Here is a 21524-nt window from a genome sequence, read left to right on the forward strand (position 1 = left end):
CATTTTTTTTATATTTTCTTAATTATTTGCTTTTTTCTTCTGAGTCTTAGCTTTTAAATGGGGTCACTAAGCCATTTAAAAAACAAATGTTATACAAGGCTACATGTATAGTTGCTGCTACTTTGCATTACTGGTCTCTCTATTTGGGTACTCTCCTACTCATATTCCAGTCTCATATTCAAATCAATGCATGGTTGCTAGGGTAATTTGAACCCTAGCAACCAGACATGAAATTGCAGACTGGTGAACTGTTGAATAAAAAAAAAACGAAATCACTCAAAAACCACAAATAATAAATAAAAACCAACCAAAGTGTCTCAGAATATCATGGGATGGGTGAAAACCTACCTAATGTTGTAGGCAATAATGAATATGTGGTGCTAGTTTAACTTTGGGTTAAAAATGAATATTGTCTTTTAAACTGGCCCCTTGTTAGAGCTCTCTATAGATCTGCTACAGTACCTGGTTTTAAAGGAGGAGTGGGTGTCCTCTAATAATCCCTGCTAGAAACACAATAGGAAGGAGAAAGCCAATCACAGCCATGCAATCACACAGGCTTCAGTTCCCCATCAGGTCAGCCTAGCTGCTGATTGGTTCCTATCCTATAGTGCAGTGTGCAGAGTACTGCTGGATACATGCACAGCCAGAAATTTGGTGGGAAAGACTTGTAGGGTTTTGGAGAAATGTTTCAATAAATAAGCCCAAAACACATTTTTAAAGCATATCATGCAATAGCAAATTTTTGTTTTGACACAATATGTCTCCTTAAATACAGCATATGCAGCTAGTCCAAGTCATCCACTTACTTGATCTACCCAAGGGAACTTGTGCCAACATATGACACAATGCTGAACAGGAACAATGCTAAATTATTCATATCAGCCCCTGTAGCAGCAAAGTTTCTATCCATTTCCAGGGGCCAATTAAAGGGATACTGTCATGGGGGGGGGGAAAATTCAAAATTAATCAGTTAATGGTGCTGCTCCAGCAAAATTCTGCACTGAAATCCATTTCTCAAAAGAGCAAACAGATTTTTTTATTTGAAATTTTGAAATCTGACATGGGGCTAGACATATTGTCAATTTCCCAGCTGCACCCAGTCATGTGACTTGTGCTCTGATAAACTTCAATCACTCTTTACTGCTGTACTGCAAGTTGGAGTGAAATCACCCCCCTCCCTTTTCCCCCCAGCAGTCAAACAAAAGAACAATGGGAAGGTAACCAGATAGCAGCTCCCTAACACAAGATAACAGCTGCCTGGTAGATCTAAGAACAACACTCAATAGTAAAATCCAGGTCCCACTGAGACACATTCAGTTACATTGAGAAGGAAAAACAGCAGCCTGCCAGAAATTGACAAAATGTCTAGCCCCATGTCAGATTTCAAAATTGAATATAAAAAAATCTGTTTGCTCTTTTGAGAAATGGATTTCAGTGCAGAATTTTGCTGGAGTAGCACTATTAACTGATTAATTTTGAATTTTTTCAATGAATGTTTTCTGATGACAGTATCCCTTTAAGTAAAGGGAGCACCTGGGAGAAACCCAAAAATATGAAGAGAACCAACAAAGTGCTTGAAAATAGGGCCCTGGTCACAGCACTGCAAGGTACTTGGGCTTCCCCCGGGATACAATCGGTTGCTGCTGGTGCACAACTGAGCTGACAATTGCCAGAATAATGGATGTAGCATTAAATCAGCCAATGCTGAGTGATTCAAAAGGCTTCCTGGCTCAATAAAGAGCTTTGGAGTAGTGTTTATTGTAGCCTTAATGTGGCAGTTGCAGGCAACAAAAGTTGCTTTAGCAACAGCGCTGGGCACTGAACAACTCCCTGCAAGCCATAACTTCAGCTCAACACCAAACAGCGTCCCTGGAGCAGCTCTGAAGCTCCACTCAATGCATTGTCGTGAGAGATAGATATATATATATATCGTCGCGTCTATGGGGAGCTTAAGTGTCCTAGTAAAGCCCTTTGCTTCAGTCTTTAGCAAAGTAGAAGTTTGTACACCCTTAAACCAATCAACAAGGGTCGTGTCAGACACCTTTCCGGGCAGTGTACCAACATGATATGTTCAAATTACACTTAATATTTGGCTTGCCTTTCATGTAAAGAAAGCAGGAATGCCTGGGAACTGCTAATTCCCACTCCAGTTTCATGGGAAAACATTGTGTATTTGTATTTTGTTGTGTTGAACATTACTGTTTAGCAAGCCCAGAAGCTTCACTCTGTACTTTTAAAATGACTAAATTGAATTGGAGTATACAGACAGAATGACCAAATGATCAGTAGGGAATGGATTTGCCCTGACATGGCTGGAAAGCTTACAGTACAAGAACAGGCATATCTGCAGCCAACAGAAAGTAATAAAGTATAATCCTTTATGCTAACGTTGTGATCTATATTACAGCAATGGTTGAAGACATCGGCTACATTGTTTTCTAACTTCACGCTGAATTTTACCCATGTCTAAAAAAAGGTTAGAGTTGCCTAAAAGCAGCTACTCTGCGGATGAATGATTATAGATGAATGATTATAGACAACCCCTTCCTTACAACCTCAAACAATTCCATTACAAAAGGCCAAAATGGACCTAGTTGTCCAGCGCTGTAATGTTTTGTCATTGGAGATAGTATGCCAAAAAGGCTCTAAATGGTGTTCTCTATAGTAGGAACAAACCTAAGCTTTCTTATACACCATACAAAGAGATATTAAAAAATGAAATGCCAGCACAATTCACCAACTACACTTATTCAGCCTATACAAAGTAATATCGTACAACAATGGCAGCATGGGTATTCCCCTGTACTAAGCACAATTCAGCAGGAACAGCCCCCTAAGTTTGTTCATAGTCTGTACAGAGAGATCCCATAAAACTATGGCAGCATAGGTATTCCCTGTACTAAGCACAATTCAGCAGGAACAGCCCCCTAAGTTTGCTCATAGTCTGTACAGAGAGATCCCATAAAACTATGGCAGCATAGGTATTCCCCTGTACTAAGCACAATTCAGCAGGAACAGTCCCTAAGTTTGCTCATAGTCTGTACAGAGAGATCCCATAAAACTATGGCAGCATAGGTATTCCCTGTACTAAGCACAATTCAGCAGGAACAGTCCCTAAATTTGCTCATAGCCTGTACAGAGAGATCCCATAAAACTATGGCAGCATAGGTATTCCCCTGTACTAAGCACAATTCAGCAGGAACAGTCCCTAAGTTTGCTCAAAGTCTGTGCAGAGAGATCCCATAAAACTATGGCAGCATAGGTATTCCCTGTACTAAGCACAATTCAGCAGGAACAGTCCCTAAGTTTGCTCAAAGTCTGTACAGAGAGATCCCATAAAACTATAGCAGCATAGGTATTCCCTGTACTAAGCACAATTCAGCAGGAACAGTCCCTAAGTTTGCTCATAGTCTGTACAGAGAGATCCCATAAAACTATGGCAGCATAGGTATTCCCTGTACTAAGCACAATTCAGCAGGAACAGTCCCTAAGTTTGCTCATAGTCTGTACAGAGAGATCCCATAAAACTATGGCAGCATAGGTATTCCCTGTACTAAGCACAATTCAGCAGGAACAGTCCCTAAGTTTGCTCAAAGTCTGTACAGAGAGATCCCATAAAACTATGGCAGCATAGGTATTCCCTGTACTAAGCACAATTCAGCAGGAACAGTCCCTAAGTTTGCTCATAGTCTGTACAGAGAGATCCCATAAAACTATGGCAGCATAGGTATTCCCTGTACTAAGCACAATTCAGCAGGAACAGTCCCTAAGTTTGCTCAAAGTCTGTACAGAGAGATCCCATAAAACTATGGCAGCATAGGTATTCCCCTGTACTAAGCACAATGCTGCAGTTTGTACAAAAATACATAATTAACCGAGTTATTTAGTTTTTTATTCAGCAGCTTGTCAGTTTGTCATTTCAGCAATCTGGTGGCTAGTGTCCAAATTTCCCTAGCAACCATGCATTGATATGAATAAAAGACTGAAATAAGAATAGGAGAAGCCTAGAACAGAATAAAAAAATAGCAATAACAATAAACATGTAGCCTTACAGAGCATGTTTTTTTAGATGGGGTAAGTGACCCACATTTGAAAGATGAAGAAGCAGAAGAAAAAGGCAAATAATTAAAAACGAAATAATGAAGACCTATTGAAAAGATGTTTAGAACTGGCCATTCTATAACATACTAAAAGTTAACTTATAGGTGAACCACCGCTCTAAGTATATTTACAGTCCATACAGAAAGATAATTTTGAGCTATGCCTACACAAATCTGAGGGTAGAACAATCACTTAAAACTCTTGATAATCAGGCCACACAGGGACAAACGCAAAAGGCTGCACACGTGGTCCACCCACCAAAACCGGATCATGGGCTTAGTACTCCGAGCTGACAGTAGTATCTGGTTAGAAGTACACCCAAGCACACCCAAGTCACAGGGCGCACAGTCTGCTGGCTAAGCAACCTACATACAATGTTTTCCCTTACTAAAATAGCTTTAATCCGTTTATTTATAGAAAGTCTCAAGGCAAACACAATATCACACAATATCTCAGAGTTAGGAAATGATTCTGCAGCACAAAGTAAAATCTACAAATGTAAAGTCCCGTACTTCTTTTGCCTTTTTTTAGGTTGAACTATGTGGCCAAACCTGTAATGTACATGCACTACCCATTCCCAAAACTGAAACATCCGGAAAAGGTGCATCACTGAAAGAGAGTTGTGTTTTGATAATTTGTGAGACCTGGCAAACGGAAAACACTGGCTCTGCCATTAACTTGGTCTCTTTAATTGTGCGGCAATGTGAGCCTACACAATGGATTTCCTGATCTCACGGTGGGAAAAATGTCACACAAAAGCAGTTGTTACAGTCCTGTTTTACAGTAGGGCTTCAATGGATGCAAAAATATGTAAACAGATCCAGAAAGAACAGCGTGGTGGAAAAGCAAACATGAGTCAGATCAGTCATTTACTCAGGTACAAGGTCTAATCAAATAATAAGGCTTATTCTGGATCACCAAAGTATCAACTCCTGTGTCAGCCTGAGAAAGAAGGTTGTGTTTAAATGGCAATTATACACACCCTTTTCATTGCACAGCACATTTAATGACATTTATATGCCATAAAAACATCCCACCCTTTGCTTCAGACAGCATAAATTCAAGGCGGTGTGCAGATCATTACTAAACACCTATTATGGTATTATAATGTATTATTATTATATATTTGCTTATTATTTATATTATTATTATTATATTTAATCCAAATAATCAAGATTTTTAAAAATGATTTTTTTTCTTTTCTCTGTAATAATGAACCAGTACCTTGTACGTGATTCAAAGCAATATATAATTAATCCTTATTGGTAAAAGAACCAGCCTACCGGGTGTATATAATGTTTACATGATTTTGTAGTATACTTAAAAGGTATGAAGTTTCAAATTACAGAAAGATCCATTATCCAGAAAGCCCCAGGACCCCAGCATTCTGGATAATAGGTTGCATACCAGTAAAATATTTGAGATAGATACTCTGCCTACCCCTAGTTCTGGCCCTGCCATAATCCAGAAAGTTCCGAATTACAGAAAGCCAATCCCCATAGACTGCTTTTATACAAATAATCCAAATTGTAAAACAGTAGCTTGTACTGGATCCCAACGAACCCTTATTGGAAGCAAAAACCAGCCTATTGTTTATGCCTATGTTTACATTATTTTCTAGTAGACTAAAGGTATGAAGATCCAAATTATGGAAAGATCTGTTGTCTGGAAAGCCCCATGTCCTGAGCATTCTGGATGACAGGTCCCATACGCGCGTGTGTGTGTATATACTGTATACACATTTATACACACACCCACACATATCAGCTTTCCTAGTCTGCTATTCAGCAGGCTTCAGGTGCACAGTTTCAGGAGTCGGAATCAGAATATGAACAGCTAGACTGAAAGAAAGCAGTATTTACACAACTTGCCTAGAGTTATATCTTATTTCAATATGCAAAAACTTGTTTTTTGTTAAGGAGCCCTTTTATGTGAATAAATTGGGAGTCGGGCCAACACTTGTGACATAAGGCAACTGGAATTGGGAAGGGGCACATCAGTCCTAGCTACAAGAAACAAAAAAGCACAGGCACTTTTCAGATATATGAAAAAGAGTTTCTATAAGGTTTTGAAATGAAGTCCTGCAACAGCATTCATATGGCTTGTACTGATGTTACGAATGCTATGAAATCACTCCTATGTTTAATAGAGCTCAGTCAGACATTTAAGCCTAAGGAGCCGCACTTCTCGAGATGCTCCCTAGGCCAGGACATAAGTGCAGGCATCAGTTCTCAGAGCTGGTTGTTTGGGGGTATCAAGCGGCTGCAGAATGAAGCAGCACCAAGTGACTTGGCTTGTTTCCACAGATGATAAATGAATGTATTCCAGGCAGGCAGCCCAGACTATAAACAGTTCAATGCCTCCTATTTTATAGTGTTCCCTACATTGCTCTATACACAAATAATGCGACACTGCAAATTAAGCCTCAATATGATTTTTTTTTTTTTTTTAAATTAATTAAATGCTTTTCATAATTGCCCAAAACTAGAAGAGGTCTCCAAGTGTGCAGCAAGCATTCTGGCAGCAAAGTGGTTAAAGTACTCACTGAGGCACTCCAGGGATGTATCCAGAATCCAGAGCTCTTCCCCTGCGCCACACCCATGCAGCAGTGCCTGTGGAACGCAAGTATCATTTCCCTGTATAGCAGCAGCAGCAGCAGCACTCTATTAGCATTGTGTGATGTCATGGGCCAGCGCTCCCCTCCTGATCCCCAGTGCTGAGTGCCAAAAGCTGCATCATCCCCAGACAGAATGAACAGAAGGGCTGCCACGCCCTCATAGGGAAACACAAAGTCATCACCCAACAATAGATACTGACCACTTCTAATTCACAGCTGCTCACATAAATCCAGATATCAGTGAAGCTACATACATTCTGCAAGAGCGTCGCTGCTGCAATGGGTTTCATCTAGGGATGCACTGAATCCAGGATTATCCAGAAAGCCCCAGGACCCAAGCATTCTGGATAATAGGTTGCATACCAGTAAAATATTTGATATCTCTCTCTCTCTCTCTATTTATTTATATCTCTATCTCTATCTCTTTATATTTATATTTCTGGCCCTGACATAATTCAGAAAGTTCCGAATTACAGAAAGGCTCAGATAAATCCAGATATCAGTGACGCTACATACATTCTGCAAGAGCGTCGCTGCTGCAATGGGTTTCATCTAGGGATGCACTGAATCCAGGATTATCCAGAAAGCCCCAGGACCCAAGCATTCTGGATAATAGGTTGCATACCAGTAAAATATTTGATATCTCTCTCTCTCTCTCTATTTATTTATATCTCTATCTCTATATATTTATATTTCTGGCCCTGCCATAATTCAGAAAGTTCCGAATTACAGAAAGGCTCAGATAAATCCAGATATCAGTGACGCTACATACATTCTGCAAGAGCGTCGCTGCTGCAATGGGTTTCATCTAGGGATGCACTGAATCCAGGATTATCCAGAAAGCCCCAGGACCCAAGCATTCTGGATAATAGGTTGCATACCAGTAAAATATTTGATATCTCTCTCTCTCTCTCTATTTATTTATATCTCTATCTCTATATATTTATATTTCTGGCCCTGCCATAATTCAGAAAGTTCCGAATTACAGAAAGGCTCAGATAAATCCAGATATCAGTGAAGCTATATACATTCTAAAAGAGCGTGGCTGCTGCAATGGGTTTCATCTAGGGATGCACTGAATCCAGGATTCGGCTTGGGATTTGGGCTTTTTCAGCAGGATTCAGACAAATCCTTCTGCACCGTCAAACAGAATCCAAACTCTAATTTGCATATGCAAATTATGTTTCCATTTCCCACCCCTAATTTGCATATGTAAATTAGAATTAGGTTCAGTATTCAGCCGAATCTCTCACGAAGGGATGCACTGAATCCAAAATTTGGTTCGGGATTCGGCCTTTTTCAGCAGGATTCGGACAAATCCTTCTGCCCCACTGAACAGAATCCAAATCCTAATTTGCATATGCAAATTAGGGTTCCCTTTCCACCCCTAATTTGCATATGCAAATTAGGATTTGGATTCTGTTCAAATTAGGATTTGGATTCTGTTTCCCCTTTCCACCCCTAATTTGCATATGCAAATTAGAATTCGGATCCAGTTCAGCCGAATCTCTCACGAAGGGATGCACTGAATCCAAAATTCAGTTCGGGATTCTGACTTTTTCAGCAGTATTCGGACAAATCCTTCTGCCCCGCCGAACAGAATCCAAATCCTAATTTGCATATGCAAATTAGGGTTCCCCTTTCCACCCCTAATTTGCATATGCAAATTAGAATTCGGATTTGGTTCAGTATTCAGCCGAATCTCTCACGAAGGATTCGGGGGTTTGGTCGAATCCAAAATAGTGGATTTGGTGAATCCCTAGTTTCATCCGGACAAGCAAACATAAGGGGGACAGAAGAGAACTGGTGAAATAAGTTATACAGGTATCGGACCTGTTATCCAGAATGCTCGGGACCTGGGGTTTTCAGGATAATGGGTCTTTCTGTAATTTGGGTCTTCCTGCCTTAAGTCTAATAGAAATTAATTTAAACATTAAATAAACCCAATAAGATGGTTTTGCTTCCAATAAGGATCAAGTATACCTTGGGATCAAGTACAAGCTACTGTTTTATTATTACAGAGAAAAAGGAAATCTTTTTTAAAAATTTGGATTATTTGGATAAAATGGAGTCTGTGGGAGACAGCCATTCCGTAATTCGGACTTTCTGGATATCGGGTTTCCGGATAAGGGATCCTATACCTGTACCCGAATCTGTTTCTATTATGCATGTTTACTACATATGGGAGTCTCCATGACAGGTATTTATTTAAAGGGGAACTATCGTGAAAATGAAAATTGAATATACTGTAAGCTTCATCAGACTGAAATAAAAAAAACTTTATAAATACAATCAATTAAAATTCTGCATCCTTTCTGAAATAATCAAGTGCCTCTTCACTATTCCTCTCTCAGCATCTGCTTCTGTTCATGCTCTACATGCAGGAGTTTAGTGAAACTAGGGATGTACCGAATCCAGGATTTTTCATCTCAAAGCAAAGAAGTTAAACATTCTGTTACCACTTTTTTACTTTCTCGCATATGCAAATTAGGATTTGGATTTCGTTCGGCGTTTGGCCCAATCTTTCACGAAGGATTCGGCCGAATCCCAAGTTGTGGATTCGGTGCATCCCTAAGTGAAACAGATGCTGAAAGAGGGATAGTGAAGATAAACTTGATTATTTCAGAAACAGTACAGAATTTTTAATTGATTGTATTTAGAAAGTCTCTCATTTCAGTGTGCACAGCTTAAATTTCATTTTTTGCAATGGGCACAAGGATGCACAACCTTATAGAAGTGCATAAAGGCAACATACAACTTCAGTCATATACAGGTTGTCTCTGCCTCACTGCCAGCAGCCTTATGCACAGGAGCTGACTAGTCATTGTAGGTGCCAGAACTTCTGCATAGGGAACAGGTGACCAGGTGCTTCTAGCATTCAGACCCTACAGGGTTAAGTTCGTTATCCTACTGCAAGTAGAAAGCAATCTGGGAGACTGCCTGGCTTTTTGAGTCCATGCAAGTGTCATGAATGCAAACCGGTATTATAAATATTCAAATGCATAAACGCAAGTTTATTTTATCACTGGACTACATCTACTTTGATATATAAACAATGATGCGATACAATTAACACATAATAGACCTCATATGTTTTGTAAAGTATTGCCAGACTAGCGGCAAGTGCATCTAAGGACCAACATCCTTAATAAATGGATTAACCAATTAAAGGGGTGGTTCACCTTTAAGTTAACTTTTAGTATGTTATAGAATGGCCAATTTTCTTTTTCTTTTCAATTAGTCTTTATTTTTTTATAGTTTCTGAAATATTTTTTTTTAAATATTTGCTTATTTCTTCTGACTCTTTCCAGCTTTCAAATGGGAGTTATGGACACCATCTAAAAAAACAAATGCTCTGTAAATCTACACATTAAGGGTACAACTACACCGACGATTTTGCCGCAATTGTGCCGGATCTTACGTGCTGTGCCTAAATGCAGGCGTCAAGTCGGATGCGATGGAAAACAAGATATGCAAGAGCAACTTCGGATGGTGTCGCAGCGTTTACCCAACGTGACACGACTGTCTGATTCAGACTGTGTCTGTGGATCCGGCACAATCGTAGGGAAATCGCCTGTGTAGTTGTACCCGTATAGTTAGTGCTACTTTTTATTTCTCATCTTTCTATTCAGGCCTCTCCTATTCATATTCAAATCAGTGCATGGCTGCTAGGGTAATTTGGACCCTAGCAACCACATGGCTGAAACTGCAACCTGGAAAGCTGCTGAATAAACTCAACAACCACAAATAATAAAAAATTAAGACCAACTGCAAATTGCCTCAGAATATCAAGCTCTACGTCCTACTAACATTTAGCTCAAAGGTGAACAACCCCTTTAACAGTCAATAAGACAATCTGCTGCCAACTCCCTGCAAGCATGCAAAATAATTTTAACCATGCAAAATAATTTTAACCATGCAATTAAGAAAACTGAACTATTTTAACCAATAAATGTCAACAGCCACAAAGGAGATACCTTTGTGTTGAATGCTAAAACATGATTGTCCCTCACATTAACTGTCCATTAACAACATGATACACACGCAAGGTCTTTCCTCAAAGTCATAACAAGGCAGCCATGGTCCCATGTGAGTTAGACATATGTCCCTCTCCTGACAACAGCTTTCAAGAGCAAACACTACTAAAAGGGCAGCTTCATGTACAAGACATTTTTATTTTAAGCAAATTTACAATATACAGTTATTGGATCCCTTATCTGAAAACCAATTATTCACCTTTTTGTCCTCTGCAGTAATAAAACAGTACCATGTACCTGCTTTCAATAGCAATTACAAATAACATTAAAACCACTGAAATACACAATCCATATATGTTGGAAATTATATCTTCTTACATTGTGTAAGCAGCAAGTTTTCAGGTGGAGGACCCCTTTAACATGAGAGAAGATATTTCTCAGTCTAGATTCTAACATATCCAATGTTTACATACCTATGAAATAACAGGCTATCTCCAAAACCCACTACTTAACCCTTGTTTAGCCAAACCTAAAAGGTGTGGGCCTTTACAGCATGGGTTGCAGTCAGAAGAGAAAATAAGTCGTTATAAACATGGTGTTGCCTAAACTGGATTTGTATCTCACTGCAAAGGACAAATAATTACTACCCAATTAGTGGATTAGGAGAACGCGTTTTGAAAAAGAGACATTTCAACACCAACACATTGATACTTCTGTCAACTTGCACTGCAGCAAAATCCCCAAGATAACAAGTAACCTGCATGCAGCCAATTAGCCAGCAGTCACCTCCCTGTCTCTCTAGATAATCCCACTCACAAGTGTCACCCTCAATCACAGCACAGACGGAAATCACAGCCGGGTGACAGATCCGATAGTTTGAAATCCTTGAACGATCGGACTTCAACATCTCCCGACCTGCCACTTACCTTCAGTTTAAATAAAGTAGTAAAAGAACAGATCAGCCGATATTCTGCCCGACAGCAATTGTACAAAAGTTTAAGTTCCAACAAAGCTAGTGACCGTCTCCCACAGAAAATCGTCAGATCGGCAATACATGCAGCGATATTATTAGCAGCCGACAGAAATCTTTTAACCTGTCCGATCGACTGAACAACCGATCTCCGTGGGAAGAAAAATGTCGGGACTCTCCACACACGGTCTGAAAATCATACGAATCGAGAATTCGTACGATCGGATATTTGCGTCTATGGCCAGAATATCCTGGAGGATATATAGTGGATAATGTACCCCCTACTGTAATTTATAAAGATATTATGTCACCGAGGAGTTATGTGACCACCGAATGTTTTTATACAGGTCACACAACTCCGAGGTGACTTCCAATATCTTTATAAATTTCAGTAGGGGTACATTTGGGCGCACCGGCGTTCAATTTGAACATGGCGGCATCAAATTCGGCACCCAGGGACCCCTGTTATAAACGGCGCGTTCTGATGTCAGAACGAGCCGTTTATAAGGATATAATACACAAAAGCTATGAATATCTTGTAAATTATATCCTTATAAACGGTGAGTTCTGATGTCATCAGTTATAAACGGTGAGTTCTGATGTCATCAGTTATAAACGGTGAGTTCTGATGTCATCAGTTATAAACGGTGAGTTCTGATGTCATCAGTTATAAACGGTGAGTTCTGATGTCATCAGTCATAAACGGTGAGTTCTGATGTCATCAGTTATAAACGGTGAGTTCTGATTTCATTTCTGTCACATGACTCACTGAAATTTGTGTATTATAATAAATAAAGTACCCCCAGTTGCAAATTATGAGGATATTAGAAGTTACCTCGGAGTTCCATGACCTGTATAAAAACACTCTGCCTTCGGCCTCGTGTTTTTATATGGTCATAAAACTCCTCGGTAACTTATAATATCCTTATAAATTACAAGAGGGGGTACTTTATTCACTATATAATTTACAGTCTGGTCCCGTAGGGAAATGACCAGACTGTAGATTATAAACAGGTATAGGATCCACTATCTGGAAAACAAATATCCAGAAAGTTCAGAATTACGTGAAGGCCTTCTCCCATCGACTCCATTTCAAGCAAATAATTCACATTTTTGAAAATGATTTATTTTTTCTCTCTTTAATAAAGAAACAGTACTTTGTAATCATTTTTGACTATGAGCAGCAGCATAGGCAAATTAAAACTTTGATAAACAAACAATGAGACATATAAGGAACAGTGAGAAATGATGATGTAACCAGATATCACAAAGCTGCTCACACCTGCTTCTTCCCCCTTTGCCTCCCAAAAGATAGGCAGGTGTGATGTCACCTCTAAAATTGGGGAAGGAACGCAAGAAAGGGAGACAACATTTTCCTTCTCCCAAATCCATTCACTGACTAGTGTCAGATGAACCCCATGAACAATCAGTGCTGTGACAACTACATGCAGAGATGACCAGATCTACAGCAATGAGAGGGTGCCGGTAGCTTTACAACAGGCCTTAACCCATACAGAAGATAAGCAGGAGGCTACCTAGTGCAAACTGGACAATAAAACCCCAAACCATAACTGGGTCGTTGGTGACTGGAATTGGGGGTATCCATACCACACAACAATGACTGGGGTGTTTAGAACAATGCACTGGTCTCCAGGTAACACAGCCGTTACAAAAGGTGCCAGCTACTTTCGAGTGGGACCCAAAATAATATCAAAATAATATCTGGGGTCCAGGTATGGGATCAGTTATCTGAAAACCAATTAATGCAGAAAGCTCTGAATTACGGGATGGACAATTCTAAACCAATAATTCAATTTTTTTTTTTTTTTAAATGATTTCTTTCTCTGCAAAAGCAAAGCAGTACTTAAACTCAACCAAGAAGATACAATGAATCCTTATTGGAGTTTAATTAACGTTTAAATTATTTATTTATTTTTGTCTTAAAGGGATTGTTCACCTTCAAACACTTTTTTCGGTTCAGTTTGTTTCAGATAGATCATCAGAAACAGACTGTTTCAAATTAATTTCTATTTGTGACTGTTTTGTTGATATTGAAGTATAAAGTTAAAATTTTTCACCTTCCAAAACAGCTCTGGGAAGGGGGGGGGTCGCTGACTCTAATAGTTTAAATTGATACATTAAGGGTAAGGGCACACGCTGCTATTTCGGTAGATTAGTTGCCCATCGACAAATTGCTTCTACTTCGGGCGACTAGTCTTCCCTTCCTGCCAGCTAGAATCTAAATCACCGGCGGGATGGCACTTGGAGCACTTCGTTTTATGAAGTTGCCTCACAAGGAAACTTCGGGTAAATTCGGAAATCAGAATCGATCCGACTGCCATCCCGTCGGCAAATTACATTCTAGCTGGCGGGATGGCAGTTTGGGAAAATTAGTTCCCCGAAGAAGCAATTTGTCTCCCGAAATAGCAGAGTGTGCCCTGGCCCTTAGTTGAAACATTTGTTATTTGTCCCTGCTGAGCAGAATCCCTGAGTTTCTTTACAGGCAGCCAGGCCCGGACTGGCAATCTGTGAGTTCTGGCAAATGCCAGAGGGGCAGCTGTGTGTTCCCATAGACAGTCATTATTTATTGGGCTAGGGGGGGGCCTGCTTGGGCCTGTGTGTGCTTGGAATGCCAGGGACTATTTTGATTCCCAGTCCAGACCTGCAGGCAGCTTAGAATTGATACAATAGTTGCTAATATTCCACAGATATCACTGAGAAATGTATCAACTAATTGTATCAATTAACTGTAACAAATTGTAACAGTTCAGAAGCTCCTGGATCAGTGAGCTGCCGGACTGAAACACCACAGACAGGAACTTAAAAAGGGATACTGTCATGGGAAAAACATTTTTTTTCAAAATGCATCAGTTAATAGTGTAGAATTCTGCACTGAAATCCATTTCTCAAAAGAGCAAACAGATTTTTTTATATTCAATTTTGAAATCTGACATATTGTCAGTTTCCCAGCTGCCCCCAGTCATGTCACTTGTGGTCTGACAAACTTCAATCACTCTTTACTGCTGTACTGCAAGTTGGAGTGATATCACCCCCCTCCCCTAAAAAAAAAAATCTGTTTGCTCTTTTGAGAAATGGATTTCAGTGCAGAATTCTGCTGGAGTAGCACTATTAACTGATGCGTTTTGAAAAAAAACATGTTTTCTGATGACAGGATTCCTTTAAACTTCAACTGTAAACTGTAAGTAAAAATTAAAAGATGGAAAGCAATTGAAAAAAAGTCATTGTTTATGGGGAACAATCTAAAACAACTGCACTGAAAAAGGGGATTGGAAGGTGAACACACCCCATTTAAAGTAATTACAGAAAGACCCCTTATACAGAACACCCCGGGTCCCCTACCTGTACTAATCATTGTACAGCATGTACAGGACTTCCAACGGCAATTTCCACAATCCTAAAGCATCACACATTATATTATGATTATATAATACCAGTATCAGCGCCCCATGGATATGACCGTACACCCCAGATCCCACAACGATTAATAAGGATGCAGCACCTACACAGAGGTCCTTAAAGGAGAAGGAAAGGTTAAAACTAAGTAAGCCTTATCAGTAGGGATGCACTAAATTCACTATTTTGGATTCAGCCAAACCACCGAATCCTTTGTGAAAGATTCGGCCGAATACCGAACCCTAATATGCGAATTAGGGGTGGGAAGAGGAAAACTTGTTTTGCTTCCTTGTTTTGTGACAAAAAGTCACACGATTTTCCCCTATGCAAATTAGGATTTGGATTCGGCCGAATCCTGCTGAAATAGGCCAGATCCTGGATTGGGTGCAGAAAGGTCCACCTAAATATACCAGTAAACCCTCAAAGTAATGCTGCTCTGAGTCCTCTGACAAAAGAAACAGCACATTTCTTTCCTTCTATTGTGTACTCATGGGCTTCTGTATCAGACTAACTGTTTTCATCTTAAACCTCCAGGGCTTGGGCTTGAGCATGCTCAGTTTGCTCCTCTCTCCCTCTCACTGCTGTAATCTGAGCCCAGAGCTATAAGTGAGCAGGGAGAGACTCAGGCAGGAAGTGATGTCCCACCAAGCTAATATGGCAGCTGCTATCCTAAACAAACAGAGAGAGTTTCTAGAGCTTTTTACTCAGGTATGGTAAAGCATTCTACAGAATAAATATAGCATTCTAGCTTGTACTATTGCAGCTAATCTATTGGCAATAAACTACCAACATAGCTTTCTTCTTTCTCCTTTAAGGGTCAGGGCACACTGCCAGATTTGGGGAGATTGGTCGCCCGGCAACAAATCTCCTCTTCTTCGGCACGACCAATCTCCCAGAACTGCCTCCCCGCCAGCTAACATGTAAATCGCAGGCAGGATGGCAATCGATGCGCTGTGTTTTCCGAAGTCACCAGAAATTGTCTCGCGAGGAAACTTCGGACGATTTCAGAAAAGGAATTGCTTCGGGTGCCGTGCCGCCGGCGGGAAGATTAGTCGTCCTGAAGAAGAGGAGATTTGTGGCCGGGCGACTGATAACCAGCATGGGGTCGCAGACCCTTGGAGCAAGAATGAGGTACTACAAAGTACCCAGGGTCCTAGCTTCCACTGCACTAATGGGGATGCAGCAACTTCCCAAGGAGGCCTGTGTTAGACTAAAAGCACATGGAATGGAGAAGCCTCAGTCAGTGGGGCCATTGAATACACTGTCCCAAATCTCATTCACTAACTGGGCCCTTATTGTGTTGCTGCGCGACTACAACTCCCAGTGACACGAATACATGGCCGTGAAGAAGCCAAGGACACATAAGATGTGAATGTAACAGTCAATGAGTGACATAAAGGAGCCACGAGCCCCTGAGACTACGGGTGGGGACGAGGGTCTCCTCAGACGGCGGGAAGTTGCCCACAACTCAATCCCCTCAAAACCGAGCGCGCCCACACTTACGTGCTTGAGAGCCGTCCCTCTCCTTCGGAAAGCTTCGGGTACAGTCGACAAAAACCGCTATAACCAACAAATCCGTAACCTTTCTCCACACACACTCTCTTCCCCCGCTTGCACGGCGGACACCAGAACCCTCAGGAGTGCGGCCACTCCCCGCCCTAGGCAATGACAGACAATGGCAACGCCCACTCACAAGTCGAGATGAGAAGCAAGGCCGGCTCGTTCGACCAATCAGAAGTCAGGATAGAAGATACAGAGCGATGGACGCTGACACTGGTCCGACCGCCTATCAGGAGTGGAGAGAGGAGAAATCTGAAGGGGAATACTGAAGGGCGGAGCTTAGAGAAAAGCAGGGCAAGGTAACCAATCATAGGATGAAGTCACTGTACTCCACGCCAATGGGCCGGATTTCGCTCTTTTTGACACGAGTAGGCGGTGCGGTCAATAGTCGGTAGCCGGTTCTACCCTAGTATTTGAGACGCAGATGGGTATGAAATAATGCAGCGTTCCTTGCGCTGTTAGTGTCTATCAATACTTCATATCTGTAGCACTGGAATCCCCGTCATATAATAGACAATTACCTTTCACTCAAACACCTCAGCCGGCGCAGCCTAATACGATCGTGTCATATCCAGCCAATCACTGTGTGCGATGCTTTGAGGGACAAGAGCTCAGCCAATCATATAAGGGGCACGGGGTGTGAGGCTCAGCGCGGGAGTTTGTGGAATTGAAAGTGTCGCTACTGCGTCAGCCCTTGTGTGGAGGAGAATATTGGGCTCGGTGTTTTCAAAAAAATGTAGAAAACCTTCGGACGTTAGTCTTTGAAAAAAAAAAAATAGTTTCCTTTATATTTATTTTGCCTTTTGTCAATTAATAACATTGATATCAACTCAAGCGTCATTATTAGGTCACGTGGAATCACCTTTATATTCTGGGGTCCAAAATTCACGCACACACACACAAATCATCAGCCAAGGGCAGTGGAACACCATAGAATCCCCACAATAGTTTGTACCAGGCCCGGACTGGCAATCTGTGGGTTGTGGCAAATGGGGCTGTTGTATGTTGCCATAGAAACTCACTATTTATTGGGCTGGTGAGGGGCTATTTGTATAGCTGAAATGTCAGCAGGGGTGTAACTACCGGCTAGGTGCCACCTTTACTGGAAAAAAATACCGGCCTTCCTATATATTTATTTTTATTCCCTATTAATAACATTGGGATCACTGACCTTCCTATATATTTATCTTTATTCCCTATTAATAACATTGGGATCACTGACCTTCCTATATATTTCTCTTTATTCCCTATTAATAACATTGGGATCACTGACCTTCCTATATATTTCTCTTTATTCCCTATTAATAACATTGGGATCACTGACCTTCCTATATATTTATCTTTATTCCCTATTAATAACATTGGGATCACTGACCTTCCTATATATTTATCTTTATTCCCTATTAATAACATTGGGATCACTGACCTTCCTATATATTTATCTTTATTCCCTATTAATAACATTGGGATCAACCATCATTTTTACCGGCCAGGTGGCAACCCTACTACCGGGGGAGCAGGGGGTGAGATTGGGCCAGGGCTGCACTGCCTTTAGGGCCCCCCGGCAGCTTGCGCACCACCAATTCCGGGCATACGGAGGGGGGCGGGGGGCCCGGCTGCAAGTCCCGCCTTCTGTCATTCGTTGCCCCCTTAACCTCCTCTTTATTCCTGCAAATTTTTGGAACAATGGGGATTGGTGCATGGGAAGTATTGTATCTCCTGCACATCCCCAATGTTTCTGAATCAATGTGGGTGTGGTAGGTCAGCATGCCGGCCCCTAAAATCCTGTCACCCTAGGCCCTGGCCTCGGTGGCCTTTCCACAAACCCAGGCCTGGGTTAGCATATGAGTTCTGACCAGTTATTTTGTTTTCTTCCTCAGGGGTGATCCTGGGGCTGCTGCCGCCTCATTCCCAGATGCCGCCCCCCCCTCACCTGCACATCATCGTTGAATCGGTTCAAGAGGGGGCAGCATTTGCAAACACAATAAGCACAATATCGATCTCTGCACTAGCTGAGCCGAATTTACAGGTATTCCGTAAATTCAGCTCTTAAAGTTGCAAGAGGCGGCCTTTTGCCTTTCCATTGTAACTGGCCATTCGCTGACACCTAAGGCGAGGCACTGACCCTGCATCATGGCAGGAGCAACCCTGTTTTTCCTCAATGTGTTACACTGTTTGACACGTTTAATTGGGGGCAAGTCTGGACTGGGATTCAAAATAAACCCTGGCATTTCCAAGTACACACAGACCCAAACAGTCCTCCTTTTATATGCATAAATATTATCGAACATACATTATATGCCTAATAACAATTGTTTCTAAATTCCCAGTCCTTGCCTTGGCCATGACAAAAACAAAACCCCTAAATTAAAATATGACACTTCCTCTGGACTATTGACCTCCGTCTAAAGGACATAGTATCTGCAACACACATACTATAAGCCGCTGGCATATCCATGTGCCCCATTTGCTATACTGCAGCATAAATGTGAACAGGAATCAATTGTCCCACTCATTCATTCATTCATTCATTTGCAGCTTTGTATTGAAGCAAAGTCACATCTCCATTTTGCTCCAACTGGCATTTCACTGTAAGCAGCAATAAACAGCTTTTAACATTAGTTTCAGGAGATGTGCCTATAGTAGCAGTGGGATAATAGTCTCTGGGAAGGGAGTGTGACTGTGGGATAGCAGGTATAGTAGGGAGAGATGGTGCCTATAGTAACAGTGGATAATAGTCTCTGGGAAGGGAGTGTGACTGTGGGATAGCAGGTATAGTAGGGAGAGATGGTGTCTATAGTAACAGTGGATAATAGTCTCTGGGAAGGGAGTGTGACTGTGGGATAGCAGGTATAGTAGGGAGAGATGGTGCCTATAGTAGCAGTGGGATAATAGTCTCTGGGAAGGGAGTGTGACTGTGGGATAGCAGGTATAGTAGGGAGAGATGGTGCCTATAGTAACAGTGGATAATAGTCTCTGGGAAGGGAGTGTGACTGTGGGATAGCAGGTATAGTAGGGAGAGATGGTGTCTATAGTAACAGTGGATAATAGTCTCTGGGAAGGGAGTGTGACTGTGGGATAGCAGGTATAGTAGGGAGAGATGGTGCCTATAGTAACAGTGGGATAATAGTCTCTGGGAAGGGAGTGTGACTGTGGGATAGCAGGTATAGTAGGGAGAGATGGTGCCTATAGTAACAGTGGATAATAGTCTCTGGGAAGGGAGTGTGACTGTGGGATAGCAGGTATAGTAGGGAGAGATGGTGTCTATAGTAACAGTGGATAATAGTCTCTGGGAAGGGAGTGAGACTGTGGGATAGCAGGTATAGTAGGGAGAGATGGTGTCTATAGTAACAGTGGATAATAGTCTCTGGGAAGGGAGTGTGACTGTGGGATAGCAGGTATAGTAGGGAGAGATTGTGCCTATAGTAACAGTGGATAATAGTCTCTGGGAAGGGAGTGTGACTGTGGGATAGCAGGTATAGTAGGGAGGGATGGTGCCTATAGTAACAGTGGATAATAGTCTCTGGGAAGGAACTGTAGTTATAAACTAACAGGCATAATAGTTTGGCATGCAGGTTAGAGCATTTTGTGGGTGATTTTTACAATAGAACGTCCATAATAAAGGAGAGAGAGGGAGGATGGGAGCCTATACGGTACTGGACATATGACATATGATTCTCCATGGGGATAAGGAAGCGGAGGAAATTTATGAACAAGGCCTGGAAGGTACAAGCGGGAGTGATTAGGGAGTATCACATGGTCTGCATAAAACAGTGGAACCAGAACAGCAGTGACCTGTATATTAATAATGCCACTGTAAGCACATATTTTTCTAGGACATACAGTATATTTTGCTTCCATGGGTTATAACAGCGTCAGTTACACCTTGTGTCATTGGTAACTACACAATGATGTTTTAATTTATTTAAATGCATGTTAATTACTATGTTATTGCAGCAGATCTGCTTAGAAACAAGCATACTTGTATTTCCACATAGTTATAGCTAATTAGGACATTTCATTTTTACATTGGCCTCTGCTCTTAATATTCGGTGCTTGGCTTGCTGCCGATGCCATGGACTTGATTCACAGACTTCCTTCTTTTTGTGCATGGTAAAAACACAATAGTAGTAATTTGGGAAGGGCTAGGGCAAGTTCAGGAGTGCAAAGGGTTACAGATATCACAGTTTTCAGAGCCAAAAAAACAATTGTGTTCAAATGTTTTAGTAGTCAAAAATTTATATTTCTTTCTTGAATGTAAATGGGAAACCATAAAACATTAAGAATATCTGAAAACCTGTCGTTTTTGGCTGTCATAAGCAGGCAATAGGCACCTTGCATCCTTGGCACTTATTACGTTTCCATATAAAAGTTATATGGGTCTGAAGTGGTGTTAGTCTGGTGAAGAGGGTGTGGCCTGACTGGCAAATTAACCCCACCATTCCAACCCTGGGGTCTGTTCACAGAGTATTCTCTTGTAAAGATAGCTAGAATATCAGCCATAAAGCAGGACAGGACTGCTGCTTACAATGGGGATCAGATAGGATCTGTGCAGCCACTGGGACAGAATGCTCTGTTATACAGATAGCTAGAATCTCAGCTGCCATAAAGCAGGACAGGACTGCTGCTTACAATGGGGATCAGATAGGATCTGTGCAGCCACTGGGACAGAATGTTCTGTTATACAGATAGCTAGAATCTCAGCTGCCATAAAGCAGGACAGGACTGCTGCTTACAATGGGGATCAGATAGGATCTGTGCAGCCACTGGGACAGAATGCTCTGTTATACAGATAGCTAGAATCTCAGCTGCCATAAAGCAGGACAGGACTGCTGCTTACAATGGGGATCATATAGGATCTGTGCAGCCACTGGGACAGAATGCT

The 21524-nt window shown here is 41.4% G+C and overlaps 1 protein-coding gene across 12 annotated transcripts in view; it reads right to left on the reverse strand.

Annotated features, from left to right (window-relative positions):
• map4.S (microtubule associated protein 4 S homeolog) overlaps positions 1-16877 on the reverse strand; it is a 114783-nt gene extending 97906 nt beyond the window's left edge. For 5 of the 12 annotated variants that reach the window (XM_041567314.1, XM_041567313.1, XM_041567310.1 and 2 more), the window contains exon 1: positions 6647-6869. The gene's annotated coding sequence lies outside the window, so the exon portion shown is untranslated. The other 7 variants (XM_041567311.1, XM_041567307.1, XM_041567306.1 and 4 more) reach the window with 6 other exon arrangements.
• Between the last annotated feature and the right edge of the window lie 4647 nt (positions 16878-21524).

Source organism: Xenopus laevis, chromosome 6S, assembly GCF_017654675.1.
Source record: "Xenopus laevis strain J_2021 chromosome 6S, Xenopus_laevis_v10.1, whole genome shotgun sequence".
Lineage (NCBI taxonomy): Eukaryota > Metazoa > Chordata > Amphibia > Anura > Pipidae > Xenopus > Xenopus laevis.